We start from the raw sequence: 26,957 nt of genomic DNA, 5'->3' as shown, positions 1-26,957 counted from the left end.
AGGTTTTAACCTTATGGTTATTCGCCTCTTTTTGGGTTAGAAAATTTCTTTAGAAAAATTTCTAACCCTACATGTGCGGGATTGATGAACGAACCGTGATGAGCTGCGTAAAAGGTAATCAATTTACCAACTACGCTTTACCCGCTCCTGCATAAAGCTTTTAGTTCTAATTACTTCATATTGTCACTAGAAACTAAACGAAATTTTGAAAAGTTCTTAATGAAAACAAAGCCAAATCTAAGACAATCCATGTTCTTTGTCACAAGAAAGGCTATAGTACATCAACGAATTATTGATGTTTAATTTGATTTTTATTATTTATTTTTATTTACAAGTTACAATTTACTCTCGTTGCAACAATGGATATTCTAGAGTTCTCAGTATTTATGCGCTAACCGAATATGACAATCCTTGACAGTGCTGGAAAACGCAAGGTGTTCTAAGCTACACGTTTAAAAGGTGTAGATGACGCTAAATCGAAATGAGTAGAAAAATATCCATAAAATGTTCGATCGAAGAGAATGTCGAAATTTGCACAAAATCTTCTGATTTAGCAAACGAATTGTAGATGGTTCAACTTCTATTTTCTTGATCTGGCGTCCTGTAACTATTACCAGTTCTAATGCATCATGCTAACATAATTTTTTGGCATACCCCAGTTAGGAAGGAGGATCTTTGGTGATCAATAGGATCAAAATATATGGGTCATTCCACGTCTGATTTACAATCAAAATTTGAATTCCTTCCATTTTTTTTCTTGCATTCATTAGTTAAAGTAATTGACACGTATTTTTTATTTTGGCTAAATATGATTTTTTTTTCAAGTTATTAGTTTTTGAACTTTTGAAGTTTATAACATTGAACATTTTTCAATCACTTATAACTCGGAAACGATTCGATATATGGAAAAAAATATTAAATGAAAAAGTTGTGAGCTTACTGAAAAAATAGCAATTTCTTTTTGTTATATAACTTATGAAATTTGCAATTGTTTGAAACAAATTGAATTTTTTAAAGTTGGACCAATTTTTTACTTATTATTTTCTTTAAATATTAAAAATCATGTTAAAATAATTGTGCAAAAATTTGGGAGTGGATATCAAAATACTTTGCGAGATATTACAATTATAAACTTAAAACAAGGCAATTTTACACCAAACGCCTAGTGATAGGCCTATTGTAATTGAAATATCTCGTAAAATACTTCGAATTTCTTTCTGAAATTTGTACACAATCTTCTCGATATAATTATAAATTATTTGAAAAAGCTAAAAAGATTTTTTTGGCTCCACCCTGAAAAAAATTTGTTACTAATATTTGCATAATACATAAATTATTTAACAAAAACAAATATTACAAAAAAAAATCCGCCGAGATCTTCTGAAAACGCAGCTTTTATTATTTAATGCTTTTTTCCAGAAATCTAATAGTTTCTCAGTTATGAGGCAATGAAAAATGTCCAATTCTATTAAATTTATAAAACTTTAAAAAATCACTATATTATTAAAAGTCGATATTTGTATGTATGTGATTTATGGACTCCCAAACGGCTTAACCAATTGCCGTAAAAATTTATGCATAGTAGGAATTTGTTATGGAGCGTGTTTGTGTGCTATTGGTGGGGATTATCTGCCTACAAGAAGGCGCTTCGGAACAAATTATGGTTTCCTCCTATTTCGTTGAAAGTCGCATCAACGTGCGATGGGTATTAGCTAGTACTTTATAAAGTTCAAAAACTCATAACTTGAAAAAAAAAGTCAAATTCAGCCAAAGTAAAAAAATCGTGTCTATAATTTTCAGCTAAAGAGTGCAAAAAAATTGAAGGGAACTAAAATTATAGTTGTAAATCGTGGAATGACTCGCATTCTGCAAATTTAAGACTTTTTTGGGGGTATTCTCATGTCAAAAGCAAATATTTTCTAAAGTCCCCCGAAATCAAATTTATTTTGATTACATATCTATATTAAGAAGATTATGTGAAAAATTCAGAATGGAACTCGAAGTGTTACGAGACATTTCAGTTATAACAGGCCTTTCGCTGGGCGTTTAGTGTAAAATTGCCATGTTTTATGTTTATAATTGTAATATCTCGCAAAGAATTCCACTGCCAAATTTTTACACAATCTTTTTAACACGATTTTAATACTTAAATAAAATAATAAATAAAAAATTTGATCCAGCCTTAAAAAAATTCAATTTGTTGCAAATTTCATAAGTTATATAACAAAAAAATTGTGATTTTTTTGGTAAGCTTATTTGAAAACGCAACTTTTTTATTTAATATTTTTTTCCATATATCGAGTCGTTTCCGAGTTATCAGTGATTGAAAAATGTTCAATTTTATAGACTTCAAAAGTTCAAAAGCGAATAACTTGAAAAAAATATAATATTTAGCCAAACCAAAAAATACGTGTCAATTATTTTTAGCTAAAGAATGTAAGAAAACAGTTTGGAAGATGCTTGACGTTTATATTAAGCGCACATTGCTCTAATCTATTACAGAAATTCAATTTGCGTATGATTTAACTAACTTTCTTTATTCAGGCCAATATCTAGCATAAAATGAGTTTTGTTAGATACCATTACTAGCGATAAATGTTAATTTTGGGACAGTTTTTGTACTCAGTTTTCTATGAAACTTCTAATTTTTTATTATACAATTCGTTTACTTGAGTCGGTTCAATGCATTAGCTAAATGAAGCCTTGAGTCTTTAATATATTTCCACGATGTAAACAATGAAAATGATAAAACGCTAATGGTTGTCCAACAGATCTCGTGCGATTGACCTGTTTACTGATCGAGAAATATTTTTCATAACCAACCGCGTCTTGGTGGTCGTTCATATCAATCTTGTACACTTCCGTATTATTATCGTGGTAACTGCTATGGACATGGCAGTTCGCGAATATCTGATTTCATTTTTGTTTTGTCCCCTTACGGGCCACCAGTGTCGACTTCCTCAATGATGATGCTGACTGTTAATTTTGAGATACTAGACGCAGTTTTTGCCGTCAATATTATATGAACAGCAGCCACAAATTTGGCAATTGTTTGTTTTTCAGGTAATCGTATTGGAGACTATGGATGTGCAAAGATGTAACGTGTATGATGATATTATCGCATTGCGTTTTGTGCGTGCAGGGTCAGCTAGGACGAAATCCTAGCTGACCCTACCCGTCTAATTCCTAGATGAGTCCTTTATAATAAATTACATTTTTTCCAAATGTGACAGGAATCTTTTAATAGCCACGGTTCAAAGAAGTTAAGTTTGTTTATTGGGGCTTTAACCTCCTGGTCGTTCGCCCGCGGTTCAAGTAAGAAGTATCAGATCTTGTAGACGAACATTGATTTTCTCATCATCCATATATATGAGAATCAACCACGTATTACAAGTTGCAAAATGACTGGTTTCGCCTAGGCTAATTTGTTGAGTAACATAAGTACTGAATGCCTGACAAGGTAGAACTCGTTAAAGGCGATGTTCGTAAGCATAACCTCTATTTTCACCTTCAGCAAATATTCCCCATCATGAAATTCGGTTATGCAAAAATTCCAGAAGTCAATAGCCTCCACGTTTGGCTGGAGCACCACTTCTTGCTTCTACGATTCAATCATCCGACGGATCACCCCAGCAAGAATTAAAGTAACAGTTTCTTTTGTTCTTCCGACGAGTCACACAATATGAAAGGAAGTGTGTTATCAGACTCGGCATACTGAGTAGATATCGTGACCGATGTCTTCGGTGGCTCGAAATAGCAATCTTCCTCACCATTCTCCCATTAATTTGTTGAAACCAAACAAGATACAATTTTTTTACGAGTTACCGAAAAACATGTTGCTTCTTAAATTTATTTTTGAAAAGTTTCGGGGGGGGCTTTAGCCCCCTAGCCCCCCCTCTGGCTACGTGCCTGACGCGAGTTTATCTTCCGTCTGCAGATATCCTGGCTTTGGATATGCTCCGCGATAATCCAGCATCCAGTCATCCACCTTCTGTTCCGTTTTGGAGGCAGAAGCACCGCTGACAGCTCCATATTGGCCCTTCAATGCGTTGACCTTATTAATGCTGTCGTCGAACTGTTTCCGAATAGCATCCCGCTTCTTCGAGAATTCACGTTCTGCGGCCAATTGGCAGTCAAGCATTTTCTGCTCATGCTCTAGCTGCCGCTGCTCCATTTCACGCTGCGCTCGTAGCTCCTGCTCGCGCTTCTCCCACTCTAGCTTCATCCGCCTCTCGTTCCAAGCCTGCTGCTTAGCAAGACGCTGTTTCCGCAACTCGATCTGCTTTGCAAAGGCCATCTCCATTGCTAGCTGTTCCTCTTCCAACTGCTGCTCAGTCAGGTCTAAGACGGAACCAGCTCCACGATCGGACCCTGCATCGCTATTCGGGGCGGACTTCTTCCCGCGATTCTTAGCCGTAGTCTCTGGAACTTTAAGACGCCGGGCGCTTTGCGGAGAGCATCGCGGACAACGCCAACTAACGTTCGCCACTTCTTGGTTAACACCTGCGCACGAGAAATGAGCCCAATACTGACATTCTTCGCATTGAACCCAATCGATGTCATCGGATTCCGCTAGTTTGCAGTACAGACACTTTTCTTGCTTCGAAGGAGAAGAAGCCATCCTGCACACTATCCGAGAAACAATTTTTGATTTTGTTCGGACGGCAGGCGAAAACAAGATTTTTGAAAATCCGCCTTTTTTTTACTGTGCAGATCAAAAATTGTTTGTTCTCCTTACTTTACAGCTTCCTCTTTTCCTTCCTCTATCGCTGTTTATCGCAATTTATTTCGTTTTATCTCGGAATTGATAATCTCAACTGTACCGTTCGTATTTGTCCAGTGTTTGCCTCCGCGTATGTATTCTGGATCTTAGTACAGCTTAATCTTTAATCTATCCACTATCCGAATAATTTCCTTGCTCACAACTTCTAATTTCTTATTCCAACGTATTTTACTATTCTACTACTATCACTTTCAAAATGGTGTTTTTCTATCCTACTTTCCTTCTTATGTTGTTTGTTTACTTATGTTGTCTGACAGTTCCCTCGCACTACATTCGTGATGCACTTCGTCGTCTGTCAGCATGACAACAAATTTGTTGCATCTGTCAATTCGACACGGGTGCAATGGTGCAACTGCCAGTGATGCCAGAACACTATACTTTTGCATACAGAATTACACGAGAATGTCAATTATATGAATACGTTATTATTGAGCTGGTTTTTGTGTTCAACTATATTTGTACTAAAGTTTGCATTGTTTCATACACACCACTGAAAATAACCAAATTCACATCAGAACAATTGAAGTCATTGTTGCCATAAAATAACAAAAAAAAACTGTCAAAAATGAACGCTTCATCGTACAAAAACTTAACTCTAATTGTTTACTACAGTATACGTAGCAACCATGCATCCCACATTTGACGTTCCTCAACCATAATAACGACAGCTTTCAAATAATTGCACAAGAGAATTGGGGAATTCGTAAAAAATGCGTAATATGTAGCAACAAAAATAGTAATATCTAATCACAACAATTTAATCAATACCACAATACATATTGAATGGGGTTCGCCCTATTAGGGAAGGTACCACATTATTTCATTATTAATTTTATTATTTCAGCTTCTTTGCTTTGTTATTAGGAGCCATTTTTTATTTCGATTATATAGGTTTTAGCCTTAAGGTCATTCGACTCTTATTAAAAGCCAATATAATAACAAAATTGTCTTGAGAATGGTGAAAATCTTCTGTTTGAGTGCAGCAAAAACTCTAATCGAGTAACACAATTATCGCAACAACATTTGAGCCAATGCGTTGAGCAAACATGGCAGACGCTGCTCTAACCAAAGGCTTCAGATGGGTAGGATGATAATAGAAACAGGGTTAAAATAGGCTTATTACCCTACATGCTCTTTTAAACACATTTTCAAAAAATAATCAAGTGTCCCCAAATTAGGGATCGAGTCTCCACTAATCAATTTTTTTTCCATTTTTTTGTTGTTTTCCAAAAATGCTCATAGCTCATGTCCAGTATAATATTTTCATGTAATTTTTTTATGAATATCAGTCAACCCTAGAAGCAATATAAAACTACAAAAAATACACGGTTTTTTATCATTCCACGGAGTATACTCAGGTAAAAAATACAGCGGATTTCATAGGAATATCGTATAATTTTTAGCCACAAGTAGCACGTATGTAAATCATAAGATTATCTTATGAAACCGCATTTATTTTGTAAAATCAGTTTGCTATGATTTCATGTTCCATAAGGTATCTTTGAATTATCATACGATAATATTATACATTTCTTTTATGTTTATGAGAATCATAAGATGCTCGTAAGATAATGTTAAGGTAACCATAAAAGTCGTATGTTTTTCATATTAATCTTATGAAAACATAGTTTTGTTATTTTTCTATTCATCATAAGATAAATCTTTTGAATTTCGCTATGCGTTTAGTCTTAGTGTAGGATTGAAAAATAAAAAAGGGGATCAAGTCTCCTCAGTCTCCTCTATAGTAAAGTGAGACAAGGGCACATGTGCTTTCAAGCCCCTTGAACAGAAAACGACTGAGGGAGAATGCGATTCTTGAATGAGACAGGTAGATATTTAAAAGTTTTTATTTGCATTGAAGTTAATAGTGTGAAATGTCTAGGCTATGTCGATAGCATAAAAGCCATACATTCAGTTGATTGCAATGCAGTTTCTTTCCATTCATCATTATAGCTTGCATATTGTTTCGTTCGGAATTCTCGTGCAGGAAATATGGATAAATAAGTCCTATACAAACCAATACTGTGAAAAAGAAATGGTTCAAACTACTCAGTATATGCAAATATGGACGACGATAAGTTAGAAGACACATTGTAGTTGCATTCCCCATCGAGAGTGGGTACTTTGGAAGACATCTTTTTCTGGATCTAATTTGTGGATATTTTTGGTCTTTGATCCGTTATTTTTCATGAAAGTTCGTACCAATACAACGAATGTGCATTTTCAATAATATCATTACAAAAAAGTTGTTCTTAGTTTTCACATGACATATTTGGGCATATACTTACCTTACCGTTCAGGCTAGAGCCTTTTTGTCTCTTGCTGTATGCAGAAGCCGTCCCCACTCCACTCGGTCCATTGCTGCTTGTCGCCAGCCTCGCAGTCTTCGAAGGGTCCGCAGGTCGTCCTCTATCTGGTCGATCCACCGTGCTCGCTGTGCGTCCCGTCTTCTTGTTCCTGTATGGTCGCCCTCAAGAACCATCTTCACCGGGTCGTCATCTGACATTCTCATGACGTGTACAGCCCACCGCAAACGTCCTATTGTTGCGGTATGCGCGATGGATGGTTCTTCCAGCATCTGATACAACTCATGGTTCATTCGCCTGCGATACGTTCCTCTTCCATCAGCACGCCACCATAGATGGTACGCAACACCTTTCGTTCGAAAACTCCAAGGGCGCGTTGGTCCTCCACGAGCATAGTCCAGGTCTTGTGGCCGTAAAGGACCACCGGTCTAATCAGCGTCTTGTAGATAATCAACTTCGTGCGGCGGCGAATTTTGTTCGACTGAAGCGTCCTCCGGAGTTCAAAGTAGGCACGATTTCCCGCCAAGATCCGTCTCTGAATTTCTCTGCTGTTATCATTGTCTTCGGTTACCAGTGAGCCCAAATACATGAGTTCGTCGACCATCTCGATTATGTCACCGTCAATCCGAACTCGGGATGGGAGGTTCACATTGTCGTCTCTAGAACCTCTCCCTCTCATGTATTTTGTCTTCGAAACGTTGATGGCAAGTCTAATCCTGCTGGCTTCAGCTTTCAACATATGCTCAAAATGTTTCATTCAAAATTCAATAGAGATACGAATAGTTTAAATATCGCACGTGGAATGTCTCTTTTGAAAATTTTCATCGTTAAACATCCATATTACCCAATTAAGCCAAATATTTTTCTGATACAGCCATGAATTTCCTTAATTATAGTGTAGATACAGGCTTTGAATACAATTGAATTAAAGTTGAGTTGATGTAGCAGCAGACAAAAAATAGTTTTGTTTTCTCAAACCTTCACAATTACATAGCACACATGAAATTGGCTTGGATATAAATAAATATTTCAGATTGGCAGAAGACTTATCACACAACTTAGAAATGGATACAGAAATAGCTAGATAGATGCGATAGAAGGGAGACAGAGAGAAAGAGAGACAGAGAGAGAGAGAGGAGAGAGAGATGGGGGGGGACGTGTGAGGAATGGCAAATGATGGTTAAGGCAGTGACCTTATTTTTATAGGTATATTATGCGATATATTGATTCCTTACATTATTATCATAAATAATGTAAGTAGTAATTTTTGTGCCATAACCAGTATAATCTAAATCTTGCAAAAGAGCTAAATTTTCGCTAGAGTTTTGGGCTTCAAACATACAATTGCTTTCGGTGACGCCACGAGTATAATTATATGAGAAATCTTTTATCTCACTACTAGGTGAATTACTTTTTGATCTGTGTATTGATATACCATCCAACATTTACCTCATGATTGAACGCAACGCCTAATACAAGGGATAAATATTAGAACTCGCTGTTTCACTATCAACACATTTTTTTGTCTTTGAAGTGAACTTGATTTCTGAGAAATAGAAAAAATTCTCAACATCGAATTCCTTGAATCACGTAGATGTGTTTTCATACCCCGATATTCAAAATCGGTTTAGTTTTGCTCCTAAAACACCAGTAAAGCAATACTCTGTATGAAACAATCTCATTTTTAGTTAGTGAAAATTGGTAAGCGAGGAATAAAAATACAAAATGTTTAATATCTTCGCCGCTCGTGCACGGATTTTGAAAATCTATAGCTTGTTAGAAAGGTATTTTTACAAGCTTTCTATTTATGTGCAGTTTGTGACAATATTGCATTGTTCAAAAGTTATTTGCAAAAAACCTGCAATGTTTTGACAAAATGACCTATATCTCAAAAAGTAAACAACATATCGAAAAACAAAAATAATGGTGTCAAATGGGCACGTTGGGCCTTTCATTTGAAACTAGTTTCATTAAGATCGGTTCAGCCATTGCTGAGATAATTACATGACATTTTGTACATATATACATACACACATACACACACACACATACAGACATTGTCTCAATTTGTCGAGCTGAGTCGATTGGTATATGAAACTCGGCCCTCCGGGCCTCGGAGAAAGTTTTCAAAGTTTGAGCGAATCCTATACATTTCTTTTGTAAGAAATGTAAAACATGATTTTGCTTCGCTGTGTTAAAAAAATGTAGCCATTCATTGGATTTCAATTTTTTGGCCGACCTTATTCTTTGGTATAAGTCAATCAGACTTTTTGAGTTTGTGCATAACTTTTGTTATATAATTGTTAAGAAAAAGGAGCATCTCAGGAATTTCATTGCTATTATTTCAGTTTTTCTTTTCGCTGTTATTTTCGAACATAATATAAAATTCAACATTATTTTAAATTTTGTCCAGGAATCTGAGTATTTTTAGTGCTTATCCAATTCTAGTGATGGTATAGCTGTTATGTACAATGTTTGCATTGAATAAAATGACAGCAACTTCTGCAACTTCTTTGCTACTACTACTATTTCAAAGAATGCATAGTCTCACAAAACACATACTGTAAGTTTTGTTGCAATGCATTTTTTGATCTAGGGCATAAACAATAAAACATGCAAATATGGACGTACCCTTAAACGATATTGATGTTGTAATACCGTTTTTTTGACGGGGGTGGATAAACTTTTTTTTCTTTTTCACAGACTGCAAGAGTGGAGTCAACAAGCTGCTTAATCTTATCTGTATATTCATTTAAATTATAATTATTTTATTGAATCGAAAAACTTTTTTCGTGATATTTCAAGCCGAGGACGTACTTCGTACGAGCTTTATGGGATTTTAAATTATTTCGATGATCAAAGCGGTAACCCCACGCCGAGCATCACCATGTTGGTAAAAACAGTGAGGGTGTGATAGAAACGACAAGCTCCGTAATACCAGCAGTCACAAAGTAATTTGTGGTTGGTTCGCCTATCGGACTCTTCCGACTCGACAAATTTCGTTACAAGCAGTATGATATTGCATCCGTTATTGCACTGTTTTCCGCGAACACGCAATATGGTAGAGAAGTCACCGTGAAATAACGGAAGGTTGTTTCTTTTCTATTGGCAATAAAATACGAATGGAAAATATAACTATTTGTAATGTGTTCCATGGAAAACGATACTGGGAATGTGATAAAGTTCCCAATAAAACATCTCGTTTACGCAAAGATCAAAACGTATCGGAAGACATGTACGTATTCCGCCCACTTGGTCCTATCGTTACTGGAATTACAATGACTTATAGCACCAAATGATTGATGCGTAATTTAGCATGGCCAATCATTATTATCAGCGCGCAAATGAGTGGTAGGTGTAATATTATCCGAGCAAGTGAAGGTGGTTGTATTTCTAACAACCGTTGAATTGCGAAGGTATTCAGCCGAATGATAAATTATGGCCTGCTTGTGTTTATCAGATTGCGCAGTAAACATCTATCTATTCTCGTTTGTAAACATACCCACTGAATAGGCCAGCTTCGGAAGCAGTATTCGAATGATGGATGAAAACCGGGCTGCTACTGCCTGCCGACGCACGTGGCAACTGTTTGCATACTGTAGCTGGTTTTCTTGTTTAAGTTTCCAATTATATAGTAGTACAATAGTGAATGACACAAGGCACACTGCCGCACAATGGTACCTCTTAATACAATTAGAGACAGAAATATTATACATTGCTTAGATGGCTGAATTTTTTTTATTATGCTAGTCTTGGATAACTTAATCCGTTTTCGCTCCCAGTTTTAAAAACCCATAGATTCCTTCAACTAATCAAATAAATTTATGGGAGCTCAATGGTTCACCTTCATTTTAGTTTTCAAAGAAAATGTCACTTGAAGGCTTTTGTAGAAAATTGAGTAAGATACAATGGAGATAAAACACAGATCTAAATTCTAATTCAAATTCTTACTATGTGATATTTCTAGAGCTTTATTTTAAAAGTTGTAATGGTTGTAAATATAAATTAATAATATATTGTAAAAACATGATTTAGTTAATTTCTTGATATGCTTTTTCTAATAGCAAAAATCAATATTATGCCGAATGCCATACGCAGTATTATCATAGAAAGCGAACGAATACCTTTCTCATATGGAAACGTTATGTTATGACGCTGAAAATCGTCCCAGCCAATCGACTCAGTGCGTGGAGATCAAAAAATATCTGTGTTTGTGTATGTCTGTATGTATGTGAGAATGTATGTGTGTATGTGGCAAAAATGTCACCTCTGTTCCGCAAAGATAACTGGACCGATTAGCACAAACTCAGTCTCGAATGAAAAGTACAAATTTCCCATCAGCTGCTGATTTTGTTTTCGATTGGAGTTCCAGTTCAAGAGTTACGGGTTGAAGAGTGCGGCCTCAAAGAAATTGTCCATATAAACTGGTACCAGCAAGATATTAAAATGATGCAATTATTTTCCAAAAAAGGGTAAAATTACTTGGACGTGGCAGCCTACATTAATAATGCCTAATCAAAGACGCTTTGACCACATTGTCCACCTACGACGGTTCTTTATTCCATATCAGCAGAAACTGAAAAATGTTCAAAGGAAAATTTAGAAACAGTAGGGGAACTGGGGGTAAGATGGACTTGTTACTCGAATAAAACCATAAAAAGTTAAAAAAGTCTTTTTTGGAGATTTCATCAAATCTCGAGGTTTTATGCGTTTTAAGGACATTTAGCATCGAAAATACAAATTCGATTTTGAAATTTTCCTTTACTCACCCCTTTGAGCATTTTTTTAGTTCTTCTTATATGGAATCAAGAAACGTTGTAGATGGCCAATGTGGTCAAAGCTGCGTTGGTTAATCATTATTGATCTAGACTGGGAAATCCAAGTAATTTTGCACCTATTTTAATAAGTTTGACATCATTTTGATATAATGGTGGTACCAGTTTATATGTGAGTATGCTGTGCGATCGTACTCTTCATCCCGTAACTCTAGAACCGGAAGTCCGATCTGTAAAAAAATCAATCAGTCCAGCCAACTCTGGGAAACAGAGGTCACATTTTTTGCAACATACACACATATATACATACACACAGACATTTTCGGATCTCGACGAACTGAGTTGAATGGTATATGGATTAGGTTGACGATGTTCAGAGTGATTGCATAACCTTTCTATATGAGAAAGGCAAAAAATTTCGTTTTATTTCGTGGAATTCAGCCATCGTCAGACGCATAAACTTATATCACACATCCTCCATTCACTCGAGTGGAGGATGTGTAACATAAGTTTATGACTCCGACGATGGCTTAAGAACAGTAAGCCGAAACGTTACATGCAAAAATGGAAAAAATTGCTGTTTTATTTTCACCGAGAAAAGTCAACAAATATAAAAAATATGCAGGAAAAATATGTTGCTAGAAATAAATATGTTGATGTGACGAAAAATCTTACATAAATCTCATTTTTCTTGACAACATTTTTCATGATCATTATTTAGGGGAACCCGGGGATATTAAGACCGTGGGAGAAACTCAGATCCCTTCGATCCACCTAAAAGGACGATTTGCTTAGATTGGTCCGAATAGCCTCGAGTTCCCCTATATCTTTCCTTCTTCAGTTAATTGCACATAATTTATTATTTGTTTTTATTAATTTGTTCCGATCTTCGGTAGACCCCGTACAGATTATTCAAAAATCCTATATCTTACTGGCTAAATAGTTGAAAAACTCATGATAGCTAAATTATAACTAGATTTGGTAACAATAAAATCAAATAGATGTGATGTTTCGTTGAATTTGCAACATCTATCGACAGGAATGTTTTGACCATACTCTAGCGTCAGTAACTCAAGCAGCAGCGACGACGACGTGACGACGTGGAGCCCTCGAACCAGTTCGCAATAAAGAGATTTTAGTACGTAGCAATCGTCAAAGTCAAAGCGGTATTACGCTTTAAGAAACCAAGGGTTGTTCCGAAAGCAGCCTTGAACAGTTCTAATATTGGGCTGACCGGGGTTGGTTGGCCGTAGATGGCCGAGTGTCTTTTATGAAAATGCAATTATGCGCAGTAGTGACATCTATAGTGATTTTGGTGGGGTATTAGGTAGACTGCCCAGAAAAATGAAGAATTTTTGAAAACTCAATCGCCCCGCCACTGAGTGGATTCCTAGTCCCACCAGGAGTACTTGCACCAATTTGAAACAAATCGAACAAGTCTTGCTGCCGGACCACCGTGTCTGAAGTTTGTATGAGATTTTTCGACTATTTACATGAAGAAAACCAACCAGGTCGCAATTTCACCGTTAGGTCACACTGTATGCATCATATTATCACTGTAAGTGAAAATAAGAAAGATAATTCAATTGTATACAACTTCGTCGAAGACTGCCTGTCAATCCAGCTTTGTTGAAAGAAGATATAGATAGACGGCGCCAACCATAACTTTAAATAGAAGAGAGATAGAATATCAAGACTTTCGGAAGAATTACTGCAAAATGCCTGTTCTACAACTTTGTAGAAGACACCTCATTTCTATCTTTCTTCGGTAATAAGTTATTCTTGGCGCCCTATATGCGGGAACATGTGAAACTAAAATATTCTAACCAAAACATGACTAGTATTGTTTACTATAGTTCTTTTAAGCATACTATTGTACTGAACCTAACCGTTATTTCACAAAAAATGGATAGTTCATTTTTATCGAGTACTGATATACAACCATGCACTGCTAGGCCCCATGCAAAACTGACTCAGACAGCACTTCGTTAAAAATTTAATATCTTGTTTTGACAAAGCCAGATCAACCAGCAGTCTTCGACAAAGTTATATACAATTGAATTATCTTTTTTATTTTCACTTACAGTGGTGATATGATGCATACAGTGCCACCTAGCGGTTAAAATACGAGCAACTGGGTTTTCTCCATGTAAATTGTCGAAAATCTCATACAGATTTCAAACACATTGGTCCGGTAGCTAGACTTGTCCGATTTACTGCAAATTTGGAGCAAGTACTTCTGGTGGGACTAGGAATCGATTAAAAAAAAGGGTTTTTCTCTTGTCACTCGATAATTAGGTCGCCCATATACCGACGTAAATTCGGGTGTTTTGGTATTGTCGTTTGTACAGAAGCACGTTTGTTCTTTTTACGGCGCTGGTGATTAAACTTCAGTAAAGTAATGTGTGTAACGCGAATCAATTTACATCCGATTTTCAAAAACGTAGTACCGCTGGAAAGGGTATTCCAAACCCAAAAAAATGGTATTACGGTTACCAGTGTAATCTCACTTTTGTTTGTGAAAATCGTGATTGTTCTCGAAAATGTGCATTGGGATAGTTTGGCCAAATTTCCTGCGGGGCTGGTTGGCCGAGTTGTAAATTTAGAATAGAGAAATGTGAACTTTTTTGCTTAGATGACGAAATTCAGGGTTCCACCACGTATACTTAAAGTCCGTCTTTTTGTTCGCTCGTCTTTTAGGAACTATACAATGGATTACCTCGTATAAAGTTCCGGAGAATACAGCGACCATATGATCCAGATCGTTTCCGTTCAACAAGTTACAGCAGTAACTGCATTAAAGGCTGCAGAACTTTCCTCAAAACTGCATTGGTTGAAGTCAAAGTTGAAGCCGTGGATGAAATCGTCAGAATCCTTATCCGTTTGAGTTTGTGTGAAACCTCGGCACGAAGGGTTTATGGTAAGCATCCACTTCATCAGAGGTTCAAATAATATGACCGAATGTGCGTAGATAACGAATACCAGATCGATCGTTCGTTCATTTATGTTAACGAGAGAGTTCATTTTATTCAAACTGCCAGCGACTATCATTTACGTGATAGCTATCTCTTGTTCAGATGAGGCATTTTAAGTCAGTCATTTAAGGTCGTCGTGGAACATCCATCGGAGATGGGGAGAGTTGCAATCATCTACAATGAGTACACTACCTGAACTGACAAATTCATCTAGAATTTGTGGAACTTCAAAAGCATGAGCATTGTACATGTCTGGACTGCTGTTCAGTTGCAGATATATACAAGAAATACACATGGGGCGACGCGGATGTACAATACGCACAATAACTTGTTCCAAGTATTCGAAACAAGGCAATTTTAGAACAGTGTTAGTGAGATATTTTTAAGCGTGATTAGAAATCCGTCACTGCCACCTAGTTGACTAGAAGAAGAGTTGCGATCAAAACGATGAAAGTGTGTGGTTCATTGAAAGTTGCGGATCATCTGCACGCTTGCGCTTAGGAGTGTTTAGAACTGGTTCGTATGCAGAATTTCTTTTCCAAGGTGTATTTATGGTTGGAGATACCAGTGCTGAGTCAACTTTAACCGAGAGAGCTTTCAAATCAGCTATATTATCCTTGAGAGATTTCAAGAAATTATTGTCGGGCCTTGTATTGGCAGATCAACGTGAAGCCATTCTACTGAAATTATCATTAGAAAATAAGTTCGTGCAGCCGTTACACAGCCAGAATAAGTACCGTGAGTGGATTCCCAGAACGAAGCATATCGTCGCTGTTGTACTATCTTATGACAAACGCCATTTTGGGGTGAACTGAGTTAGATATGCCATGATACTTTTAAAATCTCTATAAAGTGGTGTTTCCAGAATTTTTAAATTCTGAAGAGTTCCTGAGATAACGAGAAACACAATTATGACAAGCGCCAATTTCTCGATACATCAAATTGTGACATGTACTGACATTTGGGGGAGTAATCTAGAACGTTATGTGACAAGTTTTTATTGGAATTTTTTTTTGAAGGATTTGTTACGTAAGGGAGAGGGGACAGAGAAATTTGTGACAATTCGTTACATGTAAAATGGCGGACTGAATTCTGGACAATTTTTGCGTTACGTAATTTATGAATGAACCCTTTCACAAAACAACAATTGCAGAATACCTGATTCTGATTGAAGTCGCGAAACTTTAATACACCCGTATAACAAATTAACAAAAAAGCAGATAAAACAAACATAAAAAATATAGTTGGGTTAATTTTGGATAATTTTTGTGTTGTGTAATTTGTGTGTTGTGTAATTTATTACTCCTCTTTACTTCCGTTGATACAACTAACAGCAGCGGGATATAGGACGCTGCTTTTCTTCGTTCCTACTTGGCATATGAAATTGACCAAACGTCTTTGGATTACTCAGCTGTATATTTCAGTAGTTTCTCTCAATGACTCGAAAATATTGCAGTAATTTCAATTTGAAAACTTTATTTTGGTTTACTACCTACCTTTGAAATCATTCTGTCGCACGTCCCAATTAGGTTAATCGAAAAACTACGAAGCTATGCCAGTTAAAAATTTTGTACAGTTATTAGGAATTCCAAATGGTACCAAAAAACCTTGTTCTGATAAACTGATCATATTGTCCCTATAAACATTGTTATGTCAATGATTCGCAACTTTCATTATAATGACGGATTAATTTGCACATAGTTTGTCCTAAGAGATTTTTCTTGAAATAATTTACATGTTCTTAGAGATAATGTCGTTGATTTAATTACAATTAGTTATTTACATAGAGCACATCACATAATTTAGCTGCAATATTACAACGCATTGTTGTGCGAATGATAAAATGAAAACTGCATGACTTAAAATGTATGAATTCTTGCACGAGCTCGAGTCGACCACCCGCGGATGCAATCCGAGATAGATAACATCTAGGCTATTTGCACAATTGAAAAGACGAGAGAAGCAAACAACACCATAGGGAAACTATGTACGAGAACACCGCCTTTCTGGAAAAGAAATAGAATATGTATCCAAAGCTTATTTCTGTTAGAACAGTGGTTTTCAACCTTTTTCGTTCTATGTACCCCTTTCCGAATATTGATACTTATCCTGTACCCGTTTGGTGAAAATTGCGCCATAGTTTTTCGAATCAAATTCAGGTAGATGTAACTGTTTACATTTTTAAAACAAGTACTGGTACAGTACCAGTAGTACTCATAAATTGAAAACGTCCAAATTATTGGGTAATTTGTTTCGTTTTACGATAAAAATAAAATAAATTTGTTTTAAATTTTCATTTGCTGTTTTCGGTGTAATTTTGATTAGCAAAATATGTATGTCTATCGTGATTTTACGCTTTTCCGGACATGCCACAGACTCAGGTGATTCGCATTTAATGCCAAAATATCCTGACCCTTGCGTTTCGGAAGAAAAAGGGTTAAGTCGCCGGGAAACTCTAAGCTTGCTCATTGCCTTCAACTTCTTGCTTTTCCTTGAGTACTATGGCTCTTAATATTGAAAAATATTTCACATCTTCCAGTCCCTTGCTAATTAAATGTCGTTACAATATTAAAAGGAAAAAGATTGACTCACTCTAAGTCGTTTATGAAAAAGGGTACAAAGTTACTTTATGCTCGTCCGGACATGCCGTAGACTCAGGTGATTCGCATTTCAAATGCCAATATACCATGACCCTTGCGGTAGAAGACAAATGGTTGCAGTTAACACCGCACATTGTGTTTTTTCCAGAGACATTCCACAAAAAGTTTCGTCACTGAGTCGCTTGTTGATATTTTTGCATAGAAAAATTAAAGAATGTTATTGAAACAATACATTATAACGTATACAAATTTTTATCAATTCGCTTCACCCACATTTCTAAAAAATTGCGATGAAAGAGTTTTTTACGCTGAAACCCTTACCCCCACCCTTAAGTCGATATTGCAAATTAGACATTGTACTACGCTAGACGTGTAACAAGTATTAAATAAAAATATCGTTACATACCTTTACAAAAAATCAAACTTTTTTCTTTTTTAATTTGCCAATCAAATCAAAAAGTCTTAAAGAAAGTATTGGCGCGTAAAGTCAAAACCCAAAAAAATGAATTAGTTGCCAAAGAAAACACTCAATTTTACATTTTTATGAGCTTCAAAATCGTTGATTTTATGCCTGACTCACTTTCTTATAACTTTTACGATGTGTCCCTACCTAACGAGGACGACCACATCGTTTACTATCCTCCTTGTTTTTTGCACACATTATCAGTGACAGTACATACCACGAACAGGGGACAGAGAGAGGTAACCATAAATATTTAAAACAGTGTATACATTCGTTTTGTTTTCTTCTTATACATAGATAAAGTTAAATCGAACAATTATAAAATCCTAAAGCTCGTACCGGGGACGGGCATAGCGTAGTTGGTAAATCGATTGCCTTGTACGCAGCTCACCTGTGTTCCATCCCCGCATATAGGGTTTAAAGATTTTTCCAAAAGAGATTTTTTTAGATCGACAAGAGGTTTAAAATCTTTAGAATTTAAAAAAAGGTTCGCACAACTATTTCCTGAAAAAACAATACTCCAATTAAATCTGCTTCTGTTCAAATTCCATCAGCCTTCAAGTCACACATAGCGAAATTTCCACATGCTGTCACTTGTCAGTATTTACATTGATTTCACAATCGTCAGCGTAAACAGATCCTGTGTGGTGTTGTACAGACATCTAATCCGAAAACGGTAATCGCTCATGCTTTGGTATCAAGCCATAAATTCACATTTATTGCGTTTTGATATTGGAAAAACAGATAATTTAATGTTGAGGAGGAAGGTACTGAGAGCCGTAAAATTACCCCATAAGCAAATACTCGAAGCGGAGTGTGAATATGTATTATTTATCGGTCGTGTATATGCATACCATAGCACGGAGTTCTGCGGTGGCAGCATGATCACACTTTTCTAAGTTGAGGCACGCCCGTAGCGATTCACGGGGAACCATGTGTTCAATGGATGCAGGTTGGGTTGGGAAAACTTTTAAGCTAGCATACGAAGCTGACCACTGGGAAGTGCAACAGTTACGGACATGTACGTATGGTACGAGTCTCCTGCTAAAATATCGTTAACAGAAATAGTTTCTCACGTAACAGCACATCATGTGGACTGCCGTTTGAATAAACAGCTTAAAGCTTGGAAAACATTGAAAATCTGCGAGATTAACAAAGTTTTCCCACCGTTGCCCACTGGGAACCATTAGTATTAGTTAGGCGGCCGGTAACATTGTTAGTGTTGCAGCAAATAGTGCGAACGGTTTCACAGAATGAAATTCTGTCTTTGCCCCATCGTCAAACTAGCGGACCACACCAGGTTGGCTTGCACGGCGTGAAGGCAAAATTAATGCTATTCCCAGAAATGTGAATTACGTGATTCCAGCACCTGAACCGAGTCCGCAAATCATCTCCTACAAGTGACTTGTTTAATCAAGAGTAGTGAAATTTGATAGAATAAACAAACTTTTTCACAGCACATCTATCATTAAAACTTTACCCAAACAGATTCCGATTTTGTCATTGTTTACGATAAGTCTATCTGGTGCGGCTTCGGGTCAACAAATGCAAAATTAGAAGCTGGTTCTGCTCACGACTCGGGTTGCTGATTTTCGAGAGTTGTTAACATCCGTGAGCTTACCAACGGGAAACATCGCATTGATTGGACGGCTTAAATATTCTATCACACTCATGTGAGTTATACTAATTTAAATAAGTGGTTCACAAATCGAAGAAGAAGAAGCATTAGAAAATTCATGCGTCAGACGAACTTCAAAACCTTCGTTGTTATACATCGTCACCTTCTCGCCTACGTAATGTATCCAGTTCGTACGTCTTCCACGTACCACAGCTATTTCCAATCTTTAGCGGGTTTCTTCTCATTCTAGGAAAAAATCCGACATTAATAAAAAATGCTAAGATGAAAGAAAATCCTTCCTCGTCTATCTAATGCTGCGTTCGATGTGCCGTAAGACGGGTGGAATATTCCTTCCGTCTCCATGAAGTATGTGTTATTAACAAGGAATAACTTGACGTTTATTAGTCCTCTACCCGGAAGTGTGATAATTTTATGTAGGGTTGCTGGGCTTGTTTCCACTATATTGCTATTCGTGACGCTTATTTGTATAGGTTACAGTGCAACTGTGGAACGTATGTGAGTTCTAATTAAAGGGTAGAAATTTGATACTTGAAAAAATATTTATTGAAGCCAAACACATTTTTGTACTGTAAATGTAAGATTTCTTGTGTAATTTTTTTAGGAACGAAAAAAATGAAAAAATTGATGGCGATTGTTACGCAATTCATTGTGAGATATGATCGAAATAACCGTTCGTAGTATGTCCAAAATTGGAAGATATGTAATATGCCGTTTCGCGTTTAAATTTTACATTAATAATTACTATTTAACTGTAAATCAGAATCATCACTACAATTGCAGATGAGACGGGAAATGTCACCCACTAAAACACTGATTAAGGCCAATTGCAGCGGACCGTAATTTTGAAAATGATATTCATTGTACGGTTCAGATATATGCGGGCGTAGGTCCTTCGCGATCGCGTGTATCATCGCAAAGGGCTCGAGCGTACGTACGTTAACGTGTTCGATCGCGTGTGCGTTTGTATGTCACATGAGCTAACGTGTCTGTAACTTCTTGTCTATACATTCTATTTTGTAACCGTACGTCCTTTCTCATATTCGCATATGTTCTTGGATGATCACGCATGGACCGTGAATCTGATACTTAGTTTTCGGTGTGCGGTTCAGATGCTAGAAGAAGTTCTTCCAAACCACTAGAGTACCCGATAAAATCGCTATGGGACGTGTTGTCTAGTGGATATGAGCGTTAACTGAATGTATGAACGTAAGTTGCTAGGGCGGAGGGTAAAGATTGCCGGTTGTGGCCGATTCATGATCGCGCGAACACGGGCGTTTGGGGCTTGAGACCGCGTTTGTAGCTTCGTAATAACTAAAACGCTCACTTTATTACCGAGGTGTTATCAGGATTGCGCGATCGCAAGCGTAGGTGTGCATGGATGATCGCGAAAGGCTGAAGCGTTCATATGTTAACGTGTTTGCCCCGTGTGCTCGCGTGTATGTGAGTTCGTGTGCATAAATTCGATTTTGTAGCTGTGTGGCCATTCACAAATTTGCGTGTGTTCTTGGATGGTCGCGTAAATCGTCATTCTGATATTTAGTTTTCGGTGCACGGTTTAGATTCTGGTACAGAGTGAGTTACCCCATATTACTAGAGTTCCCGGTCATGCCGCCAAGGAACGTGTTGTCTAGTGGATTTGAGAGCTTTTTTAATTAATCCAATTGAAGGCATGGACTTGGTAGCGAGGTTAGAGATTTCCGGAAGTAACCGATTCATGATTGCGTGAGCGCGGGAGTTTGGAGGCTCACGCTTGAGACCGCGTTTGAAAATTTATAAGTGCTGAAACGTTCACCTTATCACTGGGGTTTCATTCATCAATACAACATAGATATAATAAAGAATTCATGTCGAACATTTTATTAAATTTTTAGTCATCCGGCAGTTTTAGGGGCCGTACATAAATGACGTAGCTTTTTCCAGCATTTTTCCCCTCCCTCCCCCCTGGTAGCATTTGGTCACAAAATGCTAACCTTCCCTCGTAAATAACGTAGCATATACCGAAACCCCCCCATATATTACATATGTTTTTCAATTATTTTGAATACTACTTTCAAAATGTTTGACGACATTTATCAACATTTTCATTAGAACAGCAAATTGCGTACATAATAAGCCCATTTCATGACAAATATAGTGTTGATAGCTTTGTTTTGAATTTTATATGTCAAGGGGAGCATGAAGAGAAGCTCTATCAGTTCACAATCCTGCAGCTGCCAATGATTCTAAAAAGCATACGTTCATCTAAATTACTCAATTTCGTTTGCTTGAATCCGAAGAGAAAATTTAATTCAGCTACTAAACTAAGTCTACTAGTTAGCAACATTAGCTAACTAATGTAGCAAGATAAATCCGCAATCTTTTCGTATTTTTGCGAGCTTATAAGTCCGCAAATCGTAAAATTTACCTTATGAAAAACAGCATGAAAAGTAATTTGTGTGAATTTAAATTTATTTGTCTTGGGAATGGAGAAACATTAAATTGTTTTCTCTAATCAAAGGGTTTTGAAGCCCGTCAAAAAAAATTAAACTTAATGCTACGTCGGACAACTTCTGACCCTACCCCCACAATGGTACGTCATTTATGCATGGATCCTTATTTTCATCGCTTGTGGTGATAATGATAGCTTGTGAATCGTGCAACTGAATATCATGAAATGAAACCAAGGTTTTAACTTTCTTTACTGTTTTAACGATAGTTTTTCGAAAAAAAAAAGTTTCATGAACAATGACGATATTTCCTAAAAAATCTGTTTTAGAGCTCCTTAATCTATTATTTTTAGCATTAGTAATTAGTAATCATGATTGAAATCAGAATTTCTTTGTTTAATTACTAGCTATTGTGAGTATAAATAATACGGGGAAGTTTCAGATCCATTGGTTTAATGTTCTTCGAAATATGTTGCTAACAGCGAAAATTGAAGTATACATGAGTGTACTTCAGAAGTAACGTGTTATTAAAAGCTAAAATTTCAGTTTCAGTTCTCAGATCGTCATGAAAGCTTGAGTGAACGCTATGGTTGATTTGTACTTCAAGTAGAGGCAATTTTTTTTTTGGCCCAGGATAACATTCATAGCCATTTACGGGAAATTCAGTTTTCCATGGCTTGATTGAAAAACCTAAATATTTTATCCACAAAGTATTAGTAATAAATCAATTGTCCGTCTATTTTATAGATCATTTTTTCACTTTATCATTGATTTGATTTGACTTTCAAGATATATCGCACTGATGTTGTCTCACGCTGATTTATGTCATTTTTCTGAGCCCTGTCACTGTGTAGTATGTGTTATCAAAAACGTAATTAAACATTATGTTGGAAATGTTCTCAATCGAAATAATATATGAAGAGACAGATATAAGAGTTATATGAAATGTCTCATCACACTGGTGGTGGTGGATTAAAATCATTTTTGTCTATACATATATCCAGTCGCTTTTTTAGTTAAGTCGTGATGTGATCTGATGATACACATTTCTCCCCCACATGTAGTTGATAAGTCAATTGACTTGTACGCAGCTCATCGATTCCCAACCGCGCACTCTCTAACCCGAAAGAAAGCGAACGACCCTATAGTTAAAACCTCTATGGCCGAAGCAAGCAAAAGATGATACATATAATCGTATTAAATTTTTCGTGACCTCAAGCCATTGACTAAAACGGTCATGCCATGATTCGGATTCCTTCATGACAACACCCTAATTTCCACGGTTTTCAAAATTAATCAAAAATAATTTGTGCCCAGTCCGCCCACTTGCGCATTTGTGACGGTTTGAAGTCATACCGACACCTCCATAGGAGATGCCGAAGCAGTTCTACTAGTGCGTATTATACCATACTAGCAGAAGTGAAAAATATATTATAAAAATCACGTCGCAGATTCACATTCTAACGCCAGTGATTAAGTGAGGTGACATCAACAACATGTCAGACAACCTCGATTGACACTTTTTAACACCGGTTTGACCGTACCAAATCGTAACGCGTGTGAAGTCGTAGTTTAAAATAGGAAACTACAACAGCTTGAAAGTGTAAATGTATATCATTTGTTTTATTAGTTAACATGCTTGCAAGCAGAATGCCAGTAGCTGATTCCCAACGATATAGCAGACGGTGAAGAATATTATGAAATGGTCATGAGAATGCATGCTTCTTCCATTCGACAATAATTTCCTTTGTCATTCGAAGATATTAAATAAACGCTTTTGGTTTTATTGCAGGCTCGAGCGATGCTATCATTTTATTACGAGCTCTGGTGCCAAAAATTCAAAATCTGTGATTTTTGGGCTGGTTCCCCATATTCACCCTCCGGAAATCACGCCGTTGTATTTTGTGCAACATCTTCCGAAATTCTTGCGAAATCTTGTTCCTGCACCGGCTGTTCATTCGGGGAGCAATTTGTGCGAGTGCCCTCCGTTAACAATGTCGCGCCCGGGCCCGATTTTTTAATTTAACATTTTCGGGGTTAGGTTTACTAATTTTAAATCCCTCGAGCTCGGGTAGGGTTCGGGTTTTTCAAATTTTATATTCTCGAGTTCGGGTTAATATTTCTAAAACTCTTAATTCATCGGTTTGTTGTTTAGATGAATTCTGGGCTACGTTTTTAAATTCTCGTGCATGTACACTACTGCAACACACCCTTTGAATATTGCAACACTGAAAGGTTTAGTATCGCCTTAAAGGGGTAAAGTCGGGGTGCTATATCTCAAGATCCTGCTTCTCTGCAAAACAATTTCTTTCAGTAAAATTGTTCTAAAGGTCATTGCCGCTAGTGTGCATGTGAAGTTGTGCACGTTAACTTGTTTTAATTTGTTTTTCTAAAAACTTACATAATTCGTGTTACCAGCAATGTAGTTCGTAATACTGTTGCCATGTGGCGCTAGTGTAAGGTTATTTCGGACGAGAAGCCACGTCGGGTGCGATGCCGCACTCTCTATATCTCCAATATAGAGCCACTTTAGTACTGTAATGTGATATTACGAGTTTGTCGTTCGAGGAATTACAACAGTAGGGATGCGAATTAATTATTATTATTAACAAAAATATTATTGATGATTATGTGTCTCATAGGGCAGCCCGGGGCTAGTTGGCGGTTGGGGTAAGTTGGCGGAATCCCTTTTTCTCCATTTTTATTAGACATATAGCACTGCCTCTCGTTATGTACTTCAAGTTATGTGAAACCCATTATTCAATGTGTTTTGGTTGCAAAACATTTTGTTTTGTGGAAGTTGTGGGAGATATTGTGTTTTCGAGCATACCATGTAAATTTCCTAAATTTTAAACACTTTGTGTTGCTTAGTGTGATTTTCAATCTATTTCCCGAATGATTATATTTTTCGATAGTGCGTGAAATGAGCTTTCAGTATCCGTATAGATAATACATCTGTCCACAAACAAAAGTTATTTTTTAAATAGTTTTTACATTTCTTATAAAAGAAATGTATAGAATTTGCTCAAACTTTCAAGATTTTTTCCGAGGCCCGGAGGGCCGAGTCTTATATACCAATCGACTCAGCTCGACGATTTGGGACAATGTGTATGTAACGGACAAATTCTCATTCGTGTTTCTCAGCAATGGCTGAACCGATCTTATCCAAAACAAATTTTAAATGAAAGAACTAAAAAAAAAGTAAGAACGCTATTAATTTGTTTTTGATTCTGATGTTTAGTTTCCAAGATATGAATGTTTGAATGCGTAAAAATTGCGTTTTTTGCAGTTTTTTTTGAATTATCTGCCGAAATTGACAATATAGATTAACAATTTTTATGTTTTTAGACAGCTTTAACGAATACCTTTCGAACAAGCTATAGATTGTTGAAATCGGACTATTATCAAAAGAGATATTTAACATTAAATGCGGACGAAAGATTTTTATCATTTCCCATTGCCAGAAATATGACCAAAAACATGTAATCTATTATTAACGCCAGAACGGCTTATTTTAGGTCAATAGTATCTTCGGAGAATTTAATGGAGGCAATATGCCCTTTCTTTTGGTATTGTGCTTTTGCTGATTAGTCCCCCTATGAGTGAGATATTTTCACAAATTTTCGTGAAAGTGATTATATCGAAATGATGCCTTCAGCAAATTTGTAGCTCTTACTTTGGCGAATAACTTTACTGAAGATTTCAAATATCTATTTTGAATACTTTAAAAGTTATGGCTTGTTGTTTGTGGATTACTCTTTGTCGCCTAATAATTGTTCAATATAGTGATAATCCATTGAAATAAGCTAAACATTATTTCGATAAAACGAATTTTGTATTTCATTTTTCTATCTACAACCGCTAGAAATATTCACCGAACACTTCCAAGTTGTCTGGAAGGAACTTGATAACTTATCAGTGCAAAAATGTTCATTTGTGCGAACCTTCTGACTGCAATTTTTCTAACTTATGACCATCGGATCGATCTGAAACATATCGGAAAATAAAAAGCGAAATAAATAACTCCATGCAACGGCGTAGCCAAGAGAAGGTTTTGGGGTTTAACACCATACAACCCCCACCCAAAAAAAAAAAAATTGGATTGAAGTTGAAAATTTATTGATGCAGACTGATTTAATTCAATATTACAATAACAATTATCTGATCCGTAGATTGATAACCTGTTGTTGTAAACATCATGAGGACTTTTGATAAATTGTCGGGGTCCTGATATGTAACTGATCTATTGGTCTTGATTTCACAGTTGTCCAATAGCATCAATATCAAATTCCTGCTTGAAAACATTCCAATAGAAAATTCCAGAGTTCTGTAATCAATCATAATCCTCAGATTTATTTTTAAATTGAGCTCGTTTTTGTAGAGATGTACTGCAATAAGGGTCTTTATTTAATAGGAAGCGAAGTTAAAATTGATTTAATGTCTATGAAACATAGAACTGCTCACCAAAAAAATGCATAACTTTCAACATTTGCTAAAAATGTTTTTGGCTTTCTCATTCACTCTAAAATTCGTCAATCTAATCCCGACCCGGAGGGCCGAGTGTCATATGCCAATCGACTGAGTTCGTCGAGATCGGAAAATGTCTGTGTGTATGTGGAAAAAAATGTATGTGTGTATGTGGAAAAAAATGTGACCTCCGTTTCTCAGAGATGGCTGGACCGATTTGCACAAAGTTAGTCTCAAATGAAAGGTACAACCTTCCCATCGGCTGCTATTGAATTTTTTATTGATTAGACTTCCGGCTCCGGAGTTACGAGTTGAAGAGTGCAATCACACAGCGAATTCCCATATAAACTGAAATGAAAAATTTTCAAAATCAAATTTGTATTTTTGATGCCAAATGACTTTATAATGCATGAAACATTGAGATGTTTGACTAAAATTGACTTTTTTGGACCTTGGTACATTTTTGCCTTTCTCATATAGAAAGGTTATGCAATCACTCTAAAAATCGTCAATCATACCGGCT

At 36.5% G+C, this 26,957-nt stretch overlaps 1 protein-coding gene across 2 annotated transcripts in view; it reads right to left on the bottom strand.

Annotated features, from left to right (window-relative positions):
- The window catches only part of LOC131693013 (neuropeptide CCHamide-1 receptor), a 202,008-nt gene that overhangs the window by 162,967 nt on the left and 12,084 nt on the right, over positions 1 to 26,957 (bottom strand). The window lies entirely within an intron of this gene.

The sequence above is a fragment of the Topomyia yanbarensis genome, chromosome 3 (assembly GCF_030247195.1).
Source record: "Topomyia yanbarensis strain Yona2022 chromosome 3, ASM3024719v1, whole genome shotgun sequence".
NCBI lineage: Eukaryota > Metazoa > Arthropoda > Insecta > Diptera > Culicidae > Topomyia > Topomyia yanbarensis.
This window is presented reverse-complemented; position numbering and strand designations above follow the sequence as displayed.